General features: G+C 40.0%; 1 protein-coding gene across 1 annotated transcript in view; it reads right to left on the minus strand.

Moving 5' to 3' along the window:
• Window positions 1-12,686, minus strand: part of FRMD1 (FERM domain containing 1) — a 70,644-nt gene extending 57,958 nt beyond the window's left edge. Inside the window, exon 1 of the mRNA XM_044000111.1 lies at window positions 12,574-12,686. The gene's annotated coding sequence lies outside the window, so the exon portion shown is untranslated. The remainder of the gene's footprint in view (window positions 1-12,573) is intronic.
• Between the last annotated feature and the right edge of the window lie 236 nt (window positions 12,687-12,922).

The raw sequence follows: 12,922 nt of genomic DNA on the forward strand, positions 1-12,922 counted from the left end.
GGCTTTTCAGGGTCTATCAAATAGAAAATAGCTCCTTCTTTTGCCCTGAGCAAGAGGAAGCAGGGGTTACTAGCATAACCAACACAGCATCAGCACTGGGAGACCCGAGGCCAAGATTTTACATAATCACTTGGTTTTGTGAGCAAGGCAGGCCATTTCATTCGCAGAATTCTCATCAGTTAACACAGTAATGCCTTCATTACTAACCTCAAAGGGTTTTTGGTAAGGAAAATACTTTGAACCCTTAAAAAATTCTTACAAGTAATAATTATGTCCTAAATATGGTTTCCCATCCATTTCACAGAACCTTCTCTTTTTTTCCCTTAAAGAGAAAGGGGCTTCTCTCTGTGTGTACTTAGCTATCCTTCCCCTTTACCAATTCTTTTTGTTTTTTGTTTTTGTAGGGCAATGAAGGTTAAGTGACTTGCCCAGGATCACACAGCTAGTAAGTATCAAGTGTCTGAGTCCACATTTGAACTCAGGTCCTCCTGAATCCAGGGCAGGTGCTTTATCCACTCACTCTGACACCTAGCTGCCCCCTCCCTTTACCAATTCCTATGAAATTCACTTCCCAGCTTCCCCTTCAAAATCTTTGACAACCTTTGCTTTAGAAGACCTAGAATCCAAAAGCAGACAATGCAATTTCCTTTCCTAATGCTGGCCAAATTAGACTTTGCCATTACTGGTTCATCCTTTGCTCATTTTCTCTTTCCTTCCTTCTATATTTCTTGAGACTGGACTAGGTCAGCAAGGAAGAAGGTAAAGGACAGTAATCTCTCTTTCACTACAGTTGATCCCAGATTATAAATCACTTGATACATCCAGGGACTCATTAGCTCCAAAAAGTAGATTGCCTATTCTGGGAAGGCAAAGAACCCACAATATCTAATGCTAAGTAATTTGTTAATCAAACATTTAATATCACACAGGAACCGTTGTGATTACTCTAAAGCAAATCGGCCTGGAAGGAAAAAAGCAAACATTGTAGAGATTTTGCCAAGCACCATGATAAAAATTAAAATTAAAATCTAGATTTGAAAAACTGAAAATCTCTGATCCACACAATAACCAATTACAATTCCAGAGCACTGATAATGAAGTATGCTAGACACAACGGATGGATCTGGAGTACAGAATCATATACACACACACACACACACACACACAGGAAATCACAAAGGTTTTATTCCTACTCTCCTCCCCCAATTTTGGGCATAGGAATGGAAGGGAGTAAAAAAAATTGATTTTTGTTCATTGAAAAAAAAATTAAATTAAAAACATTCAGTAGACAGTTTAGCGAGTCACTTTAAGAGTTGTAGAGAAGGGAGCAGCTAGATGGCGCAGTGGAAAAAGCACCTTCCCTGGATTCAGGAGGACCTGAACTTCAGACACTTGACACTTACTAGCTGTGTGACCCTGGGCAAGTCACTTAACCCTCATTGCCCCACCAAAAAAAAAAAAAAGAGTTGTAGAGAAAGTGAAGAACAATGTTTCAAAATTTCTCAAAGAAATTAAAAAATGGAAAATTCTGCGTGAAAAGGACTAATCAGTGGGGATGGTGAATTATTTGCTTATTCAGGGTATGCCATTAAAAAAAAAAAAGGTTACATTATGGGTCACTTGGCAAAGTTTCTAGCAATACTGAGAAACTCCAGGTGCCTATCATTACAAAGATCAGATACCCACTAATATCTGTCTAAATTCCTTCTTAAAAAACAAAAACAAACCAGGAAAACTGCCTACAGGGTATAACAATAAACTTTGGTAATTCTAGTCTGAACTAATTTAAAAGATACTAGCCATACCACCAAGTCCTATTTCAATTCTTCACCATAGCAGGGAGGTGACCTTGGGTTTTGAAAGGCTGCTTCTACCACAAGGACAAGGCTTCAGACATCATTCAGCTAAAAGGCAGGGTCCCCTTTCTAGGGTCCAGCTTAACTAAGTGGTCCTCACAGAGGGAAGCTGAATGGCAAACAAAGCAAAACAAAACAAAACACCAAAAAACAAAACAAAACGACCAGAGGATGCTAAGAATGACAGTTTTTAAAGTGTCTATAAACTTCAATGTGGCTCTCCCTGGGGGCCCAGATGCCAGTTGGTGTGGGTTCTTTATATGGCTCCCTTTATTAAAGCTGAAAAGGGGAGAGGGGAGTTTAAAAAAAAAAAAAGGTGATTCACAACAATCACCCCCAACCAGAATGCCTATCATCCATTTACACTGAGATTTTATAAGAATCACCTGCATAAGCATTGAGTTCATACTCCATGAAGGTATTTCTACAGCAAAGATAGGCTTTACAAATGCAATTACAGATTAGACCACATCTAGTTTCCATCACTCACTTAAATAAAAGTTGTAAAGGATATAAGGTATCATTGTACTGATTATTTTCTCATTATTAAAATGCATTTGCTTCATTAGAACAAAACACTCCCTTCAAAGCTCTCTTCCAACATGTATCCAATCCAAACATTAAAAAAATGTCTTTCAAGGAATCTTAAATTAAAAAAAAGAAAAAAGAACCTTCTGATCCCCAATTCATGTTAGGCATAAAACAGGGAGATATATGATTACCAAAGGGGACCCCCAATGTCACAGCCGAGATCTGATGAAGAGCCCGAACTGAAGAGCATGGTGATATCCTCAAGTCTGTGGAAGACATGCTGATTATAGTATGTCCCAGAAACACTGTAGATCTTCCAAAAAGCTATCTATAGCTATCCACACTGAAGAAAAAACAAAACAAAACACAAACAACAACAAAGAATTGATTAAAGAATTCCTACTTCCCAAACAGTAGAAAATACCATTTGAAGAACTTATGGAATTAGTCCATTGCTAATATACATTTGGTACAGAAGACCAGATTCTAAGTTAAACAAGAAGGCCAGTGAATTGAGTTTCCAGAACTGAAAAACTCCTTTAATGACCTAAAAATGGTCCCAGAAACAAAGAACCATCTAAGCAAAACTAGTCCATCAATATGTTTAACATGATCGTGCTGTATAACTATGTCAAATTACTTATTGTCTGCTTGGGGAGGGGAGGAGGGAAGGGAGGGAGACAAAAAAATTTCTAACTCAAAATCTTACAAAAATGGATGTTGATGACTAATGCAAAAACATATTTAACATGACTGCACATATATAACCTATATCAGATTGCTTTCTGTAGTGGGGAGATGGCAGAGAAGGGAGGAAGGAAAATTTGGAACGTGAAATCTTGTAAAACAAATGTTGAAAACTGTCTTTACAAGTAATTGGGAAAAAATAAAATTACTATTAAGAAAAAAATTAATTGGAGGGAAAAGAGATTGAAGAAACTGTTTATATCTCATGCTCATTAGTGAATCAGTACTTCATAAATAACAACTATATTCACATTATTATTTTGACACTGATTTATGATGTTGGTCAATAAACCAAAATGGGACTTAAAAAAACAACAACAGGGGCAGCTAGGTGGCACAGTGGATAGAGCACTGGCCCTGGATTCAGGAGGACCTGAGTTCAAATCCAGCTCAGACACTTGACACTTGCTAGCTGTGTGACCCTGGGCAAGTCACTTAACCCCAATTGCCTCACCAAAAAAAAAACAAAAACAAAAACAAAAAACCCAACAACAAAGAAAACTAGTCCATCAATGTTATAGCATGGCTGTGAATTACAGAATCCTACAGAACATGAAATGAGCACTACACAGAAGGCAATGAACAGGCCCATAGTAGACATGAGCAAGCTACAATGAATAATAACAGCAACAAAACCAAACTTCAAAGATGAACTGAAAAAAGATTGTCATTACGGAAGTGTATGACTGAAAAGACTGGCTGGTCATTTGGGAAAAATCAGGAATAAGGTGTGGACAGCTCCCAACTGCCCCATGAGTGGGAAAAGGCTTGTAAGACCTTAGAACATTGAAGATTTTTTTTTAATGAAGAAATAATTAGGGGGAAGAGGTTTATTTATTGTGATGTGCCCCTCCCCTATGAAGAGAAGTATTGCTACACACACACACACACACACACACACACACACACACACACTTAATACACAGAAGGACAATCAGAGGGAAATACAGACAAGCTGGACATTTTGAAAACTATTAAATTTATTATATAGTTCTAAAAAAGAAAACAAGCTGTACATAGTGTTAATTTCATATATGAACTTCTCTGATCTTTGTATATGGAAATGTTCATGTTTAGTGTTAAGTAGAGAATAGCGAAAAATTTAAAATTAAAAAAATATAAAATTTTTCTTTCTTCCAGCTTCAATGCAAGATCCATCACTTCTTCTATGAAGCTTTTCCCAATTCCTTTATTCTTGCTACTTAAAAGTATAATCTCCCTCCTCAAACATTCCTAGCATACTTTATGTAGCTCTCACCTTTGCTCCTGTCACACTCTTACTTATGCCATTACTTTTGTATATATGGAATTCCTATCTTTTCCAAGAATGTAACCTCCTTGAGGCCAGGAAATGTCATTTTTCATCTCTGTATGCAGCTAGCATAGTGACAGAGCAATTTTTTTTTTACCATGTCTGCTGAACTGAACACCTCTAAGATTTCCTCTGCAACCACAGACAATTCTCTTATGCAGTAAATACAATTTACCTCCTATTTTTCCTATGCTCTTTTGGTAGGAAAAGCAGTTTAGAATGAACATTTACCACCTTTAAAGCTCCTCTTGGGACAATTCTGCACTCTCTCCCAGCACACTGAATGTTCAATGGATCACTCTGTCCTTTCTCTTCCCTCTCCCCTCCCCCCCACCCCTCTTTGTTTAAATATGTGCAGGCATTTAGTAAAATAGGATGATCTATATAGAGTGTCGGCAGCCTTTTAAAAGAGGTGGGGCCAGATCTATACCCTTCCTTTGTGTGGCATGTATCTATGAAACTGTGAACTAACTTGCTGGTGACAGTGAAGGTGGGAGAGTTGGAGCTGAAGGGGTGAGGTGGGGCACAGCAGTTTTCATGCCAAGGAAAATGAGCTTAAATGACATTTTGGGGGGTGGCCAACCTTGTGGCATTTTTTTTTCTATCTGGTTATCACTTCTCACTTGTAATCTTTCTCCAGTCTGAGATTCTGAGATGTGAGTTCCTTGAGTTCTGGATCCATGTTTTTTGTCTTTCTTTGTATTCCCAGGGACTGGGACATTGTAAGGCTCTTCATAAATGCTTTTTTCCCCCCAAAGGGGCATTAAAGATCATTTAGTTTAACTCCATTTTATTTGATGAGGAGAAAACCGAAGCGTCCACTTAGTTTAAAGAAGTTGAGTGACTCACCAATGTCACATTGGTAGTAAATTAACAGAGCTCAAATTAAAACACAGTTCTAATGTCAAAACCCAGGAGTTCCTAACTTTTTTTTATCATGGAGTCCTTTGAAGTTAGAGTGAAACCTTTGGACCCCTTCTCAGAAGAATCTATTACTGGTAGACAGAAGTATGTATAGAATACTTACACATAATACACACACACACACACACACACACACACACATATATCCCTATTTGTGTCTAATGATAGCCATTTCTAGGCTGGGGAGGAGAATGGAAGAAAAAAGGGGGAGGGGGGAAGAAAATAGAAATGTACAATATATAAAAGGAATAGCAAGTTGGGTATAATCGATTTGCAGTTTTGTGTGCAATCGTCTTTTTTTATTATATACTATGTTATGGAAATTCTTGTTTTATTCCATAAACTTAAAAAAAAAAAAGCAAATACTGTTTCCTCTATAGCAGCAGTCCTTAACAGATATTTGAACTTGTATTCTAAAACATTTTTGCTAACTGTGCTTCAATATAATTGATTTCGTTTGTAATCCTATGTGTTTTATGTTAAATATTTAAAATATTATTCTAAGAAGAGGTCCTTAGGAAAATATTATTCTAAGAATGACAAGGGAGTCCATATCACAAAAAAGGTTAAGAACCCCTGAGTTATTTAACGTCTTTCTCAAAGTGCTTCACATGGTGAACAAAGTACAACATTTTGTCCATATTATAGGCAAGAACACTGAGGCACTGGGAAATTTATTGTCACAGTTAATTGCTGGGGTGGGAGTAGAGGGGAACTGGAGCATGAAATCTGCCACCTTCGGACCCCCCCCCAAGTGAGATCTTATTTCTAGACCACTGCTTCTTCAGTAACAAAAATGCCCAGTTTGCTAACAAGCACCTTTTCTCTTCACAACATGACTAATGCAGACATATGTTTAATGTGATTCTATATCTTTAACCTATTTCAGATTGCTTTCTGTCTTGGGGAAGCGGGAGGGAAGGGAGGGAGGAAGAATCTTATGAAAATAAATGTTGAAAACTATCTTTACAGGTAACTGGAAAATAATGCAATCTTTTTATGATTTAAACCAGCACCTTTTCTCTAATTTTGATTTCCAAGTCTTAAGTTGTACTCTTGGAAGGTATATCAGAACCCTAACTAGGAATTCTGCCACCAGGACAAATTCATTTTGAAGAGGGTAAGTGTGTGGTCAGAGTACAGTCTACTTGTAGGGTTCAGGAGTGCAGGGGAGAAAAGGTACCGCAAACCCTCAGCCCCCATGGGAGGGGGAAGCAGCATGTGTAGGGTGAAACAATGGGAAAAGGAAGGCACAAAAAAGTAGACTGGGACTCTCAAAAATGGTGTCTGGAGAAGCACCTTCCATGCTGGGGGCCTTGGGACAAAGGCCTAGTTGTTCCACATGACTTATAAGTTCTACTGGGGAGGGAGAGAAACTTCAAAGAAACCATTATAATTGCTGTATTTTAAGTATACCCTGAAATCTAAATAGGTTCTTATGTATTCTAACAGAATGATTAATGTGATTAATAGAATACTAATATAATTTTTTCGTTTGTCTGTTTTTGTTTTTTTTTGCCAGGCAATGAGGGTTAAGTAACTTGCCCAGGGTCACACAGCTAGTAAGTGTCAAGTGTCTGCAGATTCGAACTCAGGTCCTCCTGAATCCAGGGCCAGTGCTTTATCCACTGTGCCACCTAGCTGCCCCTAATTTAAAAAAAAAATGAGGGCAGGTGGCAAAAAGTGTCCCAAACACATACCAGATAACTTGGGGGGGGGGAGGGGGGGAGGAGGAATCTTCAATACTAAACATCCTGACTGGGTGCCTAAATCACCTTTCTACTCCTTTTTTTTTTAAAGAGTAATGAGGGTTAAGTGATTTGCCCAGGGTCACACAGCTAGTGTATCAAGTGTCTGAGGCTGTATTTGAACTCAGGTCCTCCTGAATCCAGGGCCAGTGCTTTATCCACTGTGCCACCTAGCTGCCCCCCTAAATCACGTTTCGATCCTATGATGCCCTCGATGGCATGAGGCAAGGAGACACTCATAAGGTTAAGTAACTCTACACAGAGGAAAGGAGGGTGCTTTTGTATTTTAAACCCTCTGAAAGCTCAACAAAATTTGTAAAAACCAATGTTTGATAGGCATTGAGCAGCAGAAAAGCTGAGAAATACAATCCCAGGGTCCAAAGAGATCCAGAGTCTAAAAGAAAAGTCCCAGAAATCATCAGCCCCCAAGTGTCCAGCTGCCGGTTTACATTGGACACCCTGGACAGCCTGCCAAGAAAACCAAACATCCAGGAGGAATTTACTTCTGCAGGATTACATCCACACAGCCCCACAGTACAGATGCCATGCTTCTGTTTACCATCCATTCAGGCCTTTAGCCTCAATTAGAGCCCTAATAAGTGCCCAACAAACAGAGCACCGAAAGATTAATAAAAGTCCGAGTCAATCATAAGTCTCTCGGGCCCTGACTTTTTGTCCTCCCCTAAGTGACTTAAGGTTTTAGCCTCCATAGTAGCATAGAGTTCAACAAGTAATTGCTTTGTCTTAATGAAGCAAAGTCAGAAACCTCATGAATTCCTTATTTAAAAATAAAATCGAACCTATAATCTATAATCATAGCCAAAATGGGAGAAGATCCTGCTATTAAAAGCACAGATATACACAGGCATCCCAATAACTTTTTTAAAAGTGTGAGACTTACATGCACGTGTAACTGGGTTGCTCCTATAGAAAACTAAAACTTCTCCTTAGGGTAAAACCATAAAAATACGATGCAGACACCAAATACTTGTTTAAATAACCCCTGGGTGGACTTCTGCCCCACAGAGTAACCCATGAGACACATTCCTCTCACTGTCCTAGACTTTGAACCTTAGTCACACCAAACTGATTTGATGACTGGAGTTGGTGGGAGACTACAAGGTCAGTGACCTTAATGAAAGCGAGTCTTTTACTCTGCAAGTCCAGAGACTGGTTTTATATAATGACTATACTGGGAATGAGCGCTTATGACAAATTTTCCAAATTAAAAGGTCAAATAAGAAGTCTTTCCTCCCCTTTCCCCCACCAAAAAGGCTCATCTATCTACACATTGGAGTGTCTTCTAGGAAAGGGGTAGGAAATAATTTTAGGTATTTTATTATAATTTCTTTAGTTTAAAAATACCCTGAAATTGCAATATACTCTTCTGTTTTCTAACAGAATGATTCATTTTATGCAGTTTCCGGATTACCAATTTAATCAAAAAAATAATAAATGGGGGCAGCTAGGTGGCGCAGTGGATAGAGCACCAGCCCTGGAGGCAGGAATACCTGAGTTCAAATCCAGTCTCAGACACTTAACACTTACTAGCTGTATGACCCTGGGCAAGTCACTTAACCCCAACTGCCTCACTAAAAAAAAAAAATAATAATAATAATAAATGTGGGCAAGTGGCAAAAGTGTCCCCAATATACACACCAGATGACACAAGGGAAAAAAGGGGGAGGTGAATCTTCAAAGTGAAACATCCTGACTGAGGGCCTAAATCAACTTTTGATCCTATGATACCCTCTATGGCATGAAACAAATATTAAACAAAATAAGTAAGGAGACGGTTCTTAAGTATTCCTTCAGTTGGCCCTCTTCCTTCTAAGCATTTTCAGCATGATTCTTGGAATACGGCTGCCCAAAGTAGTATGGATTGGGTATATTCTGGAGCTATAGCTGTGAGCCTTCTCAGAACACAAATGTGCATCTGTTTTGGGTTGTCTCAGGACAACAGAAGGGAAAGCTGGGCAGTGTAGGGAGGCACCAAGGAGCCGGAGGATACCACTTTGTGGGTTTGGCAAGGGCTCCTGAGAGCACCAGGCAGTGTGGGACAGCAATTACTCTGTAGTAGAAGGATCTAGGCTCAGAGCCAGCAACATGGCCTTAGTGCCCAGTGAGCTAGACTTGGGCATCAGGAAAACCTAGGTTCAAATCACACTTGTACACTAGCTGGGTGAGCATGGCTAAGTTGCCACAATTTTTTCATCTGTAAAATGGGGGAGTTGGACTAGATGACCTATAAAATCCACCACTTTTAGCTGTACATCTATGATCCCATGAAAGGGAGTAGGTATAACAAATGAGATGTAGGAGGTTAGGGAACAGAGGAAAAAGCAAAGTCCTGAGTTAAGAAGGAACTCTGTAGAAGACAGAATACAGTATCTGGAATCAGAAGTCTAATTCTTGGTCCTATTCTACTCCTAACAAGATATGTGATCTTGGATAAATTGTTTCTGTTGGGCCTTGCTTTTTCTCATCTGTAAAACCAAGGGGTGGGGCAACTAGGTGGCGCAGTGGATAAAGCACTGGCCCTGGATTCAGGAGGACCTGAGTTCAAATCCAGCCTCAGACACTTGATACTTAATAGCTGTGTGACCTTGGGCAAGTCACTTAACCCTCATTGCCCTGGGGGGGTGGGGTGATGAGGGGTATTTTGTAGCTCATTTTAAAGGTGCCTTCCAGAGTTGAAAGCCTGATTCAAAAAGAGTTGGGGGTAGAAGGAATGGGTGTTGGGGACAAAGAAGAAGCCTGAGGATAGCTATGGGGGTAGAGTAAACCATCAAAAGGAAAAAGTAGATCTAAAAGGTCTGTAATCTGTAACCAGATTACATTTTATTTACATACCTTACACAATACTTTTAGTTTCTCATAGCTTAGAATCATTCATTTAGAAGTGGACAGGATATTAGAAAGCACCCAGTCCAATGCCCTCACTTTAGAGTTGAGGGAACTGAAACTAACACTTAGTTTAAATAATTTAATAATAATACAGTCATACAGATTGTTAATTATCAGAGGCAGCATATGAACCCAAGTAGTCTTCCTTCCTCCAGGTCTAACACTAACCCTCAACTTGTCCTAAGCTATTTTATACTTCTGAAGTAGTGAACTCTGTGTATATATATATATATATATATATATATATATATATATATATATATATATATATATATATATATCTGTCTGCTACAATGTAGGGCAGCTAGGTGGGGGCAGTGGATAGAGTAGTGCCAGGCCCTTAGTGAAAAAGACTCATCTTCCTGAATACAAATCTGGCCTCAGACACTAGCTGTGTGACCCCAGACAAGCCACTTCACCTGTTTGCCTCAGTTCCTCATCTGTCAAATGAGCTGGAAAAGGAATTGGCAAACCACTCCAGTATCTTTAACTAACAAACCCCAAAATGGCGGGGGGGGGGGGGGGGGGGGGGGGGGGGGGAGGGGAGGGGAAATCAAGAAGAGTCAGACATGACTGAAACAGCAGAACAATAACTAGAATGTAAGTTTTAGGAAGGCAAACGGTCTTACTTTTCCTTGTATAGCTATCTTCAAAGCAGGTGGGTAAGACACTGGTAGAGGAAGAATGTGTGGGACCAGATACTGACAACCTCAATTCAAGCATTTACTAAGCACCTACCATGTATAGAATATAGTAGGTGCTTGATAAATTGAAGCCGAAAGAGGCAGCTAGGTGGCGCAGTGGATAAAGTAGTGGCCCTGGATTCAGGAGGACCTGAGTTCAAATCCAGCCTCAGACACTTGACACTTACTAGCTGTGTGACCCTGGGCAAGTCACTTAACCCTCATTGCCCCGCAGTGAAGAAGAAAAGGAGGAGGAGGAGAAGAGAAGAGAAAAAAGATTAAAGAGGTAGATATATTTTTTGGCTAACAAGAACCTTCAAAAGGCCATGAGAACTTCAGAACTGGATATATATTAAGTTTTAAAAAAATTTTTATTGCCCAAGTTTACATGCTTGTATATGTTCTGAGGCAAAACATGGTCCCCCAATTTCTTCACCCTGGAAGAAATCCTCCACCCCCACATCCAACTAAATCACCCACCCAGTGGTAACACCCAGGATGTTTTGGAGATTAGATTTCCAAAGAACAAAGGAAAGCAAACACCTATAAAGCACTCAGGTACTACATAAACACTGCTGCTACATTCCTATTCTAAGTCATACCAGCTTTGCTTACAAAAGCTCTGACCTCCAATGGCCCTCACAGTGGACTTGGAAAAGGAAGGCTTCTTTGGAAATAAAAAAAGAGCTTGCTTTCTTTACATTTAAATCCATCCATTGCCTACTGGACAGTGAGCATCAACCGGATATTAATCTCCATGAGACGGCTTCATCTGACCCTTCATAACCCCATTTGGGGTTTTCTTGGCAAAGATACTGGAGTGGTTTGCCATTTTCTTCTCCAGCTCATGACAGATGAGAACACTGAAGCAACTAGGACTAAGTGACTTGCCCAGGGTCACACAGCTAGGAAGTAGCTTGAAGCCAGGTTTAAACTCAGGAAAATGAGTCTTCCTGACTTCAAGCCAGGCAACTCTATCCACTGTCTGACATAGCTTTCCCTGAGAGGGCTGGATCTGTTTTAACTAATCTTGCAAATCTATCACCCCAACCCACACCTACTACCATGGGCTTAATCAACATGTTGATACAAATCAAAATTAATTTAATAGGTCAGCTAGGTGGCTCAGTGGATAAAGCACTGGCCTTGGATTCAGGAGGACCTGAGTTCAAATCCAGCCTCAGACACTTGACACTAGCTGTATGACCCTGGGCAAGTCACTTAACCCTCATTGCCCTGCCCCCCCCCCAAAATTTTAATTTAATAGACATTAAAAGTCTACAAAGCTTGAGGCAGTTAGGTGGCACAGTGGATAAAGCACTGGCCCTGGATTCAGGAGGACCTGAGTTCAAATCTGGTCTGAAAGACTTGACACTTACTAGCTGTGTGACCCTGGGCAAGTCACTTAACCCTCACTGCCCCGCCCTCCCCCCCCCCAAAGTCTACAAAGCTGCACTAGATACTGGAGTAAACACAAAAATTAGCTAGGTAAGTAAATACCCTCCCCTTAGAACTTAGAGTCTAGTAGAGGGCTCTGACACATAGTGATAATTATCATATACAATAGTTAAATGCATCAGAGAGATGCAAAACCAAGGAGTATATGAGGTGGGGGAGGGGGGGTATGGGAGAGGAAGGTCATTGAGAGAAGAGAAGGCAGTGGCTGGAGCTGAGCTTTAAAGGAACTTGCTGGGTGAGGGAGTCAGGACACAATGATACACTGCAGAGAATATACTGACACATCTTGGAGAGAAAAGGAGAGAATGCCCACCACTCACGTCAGATTCAGATTTATTGCACAGCTGAGCTGCTATTAATTTAAAGGTGAAAGGAAATGTAAGTTTAAAAAAAAAAGATCAGCCAACCTCATATCCAAGAGCATTCCCACAGCAAAGACCTTCTCTGGCCCAAGTGGATGATTTGGAGACACAACTTAATCTTAAAAGGGCTTTGGTTTCTCCCTACAATGGCCAGCTCTCCCCTTGGTTGCCTGAGCCACCCCAAAACAAATGCCCATTGATATTCCACAGAGGTTCCTAGCTTCATCTCTAAAACACAACCAGTCTTTGGACAGCTCAGATTAAAAAAAAAAAATCAATCCCTTTCAGAATTTATGCACTCAGAACTCTGATTTTGATTTAAATATTTAAGTTTTTTTCTTCTACAGAGAATTTTGCCTGCATCTATTTACTCCCCTGTTCTTCCAAGATCGGA

This window comes from Dromiciops gliroides, chromosome 4 (genome assembly GCF_019393635.1).
Source record: "Dromiciops gliroides isolate mDroGli1 chromosome 4, mDroGli1.pri, whole genome shotgun sequence".
Lineage (NCBI taxonomy): Eukaryota > Metazoa > Chordata > Mammalia > Microbiotheria > Microbiotheriidae > Dromiciops > Dromiciops gliroides.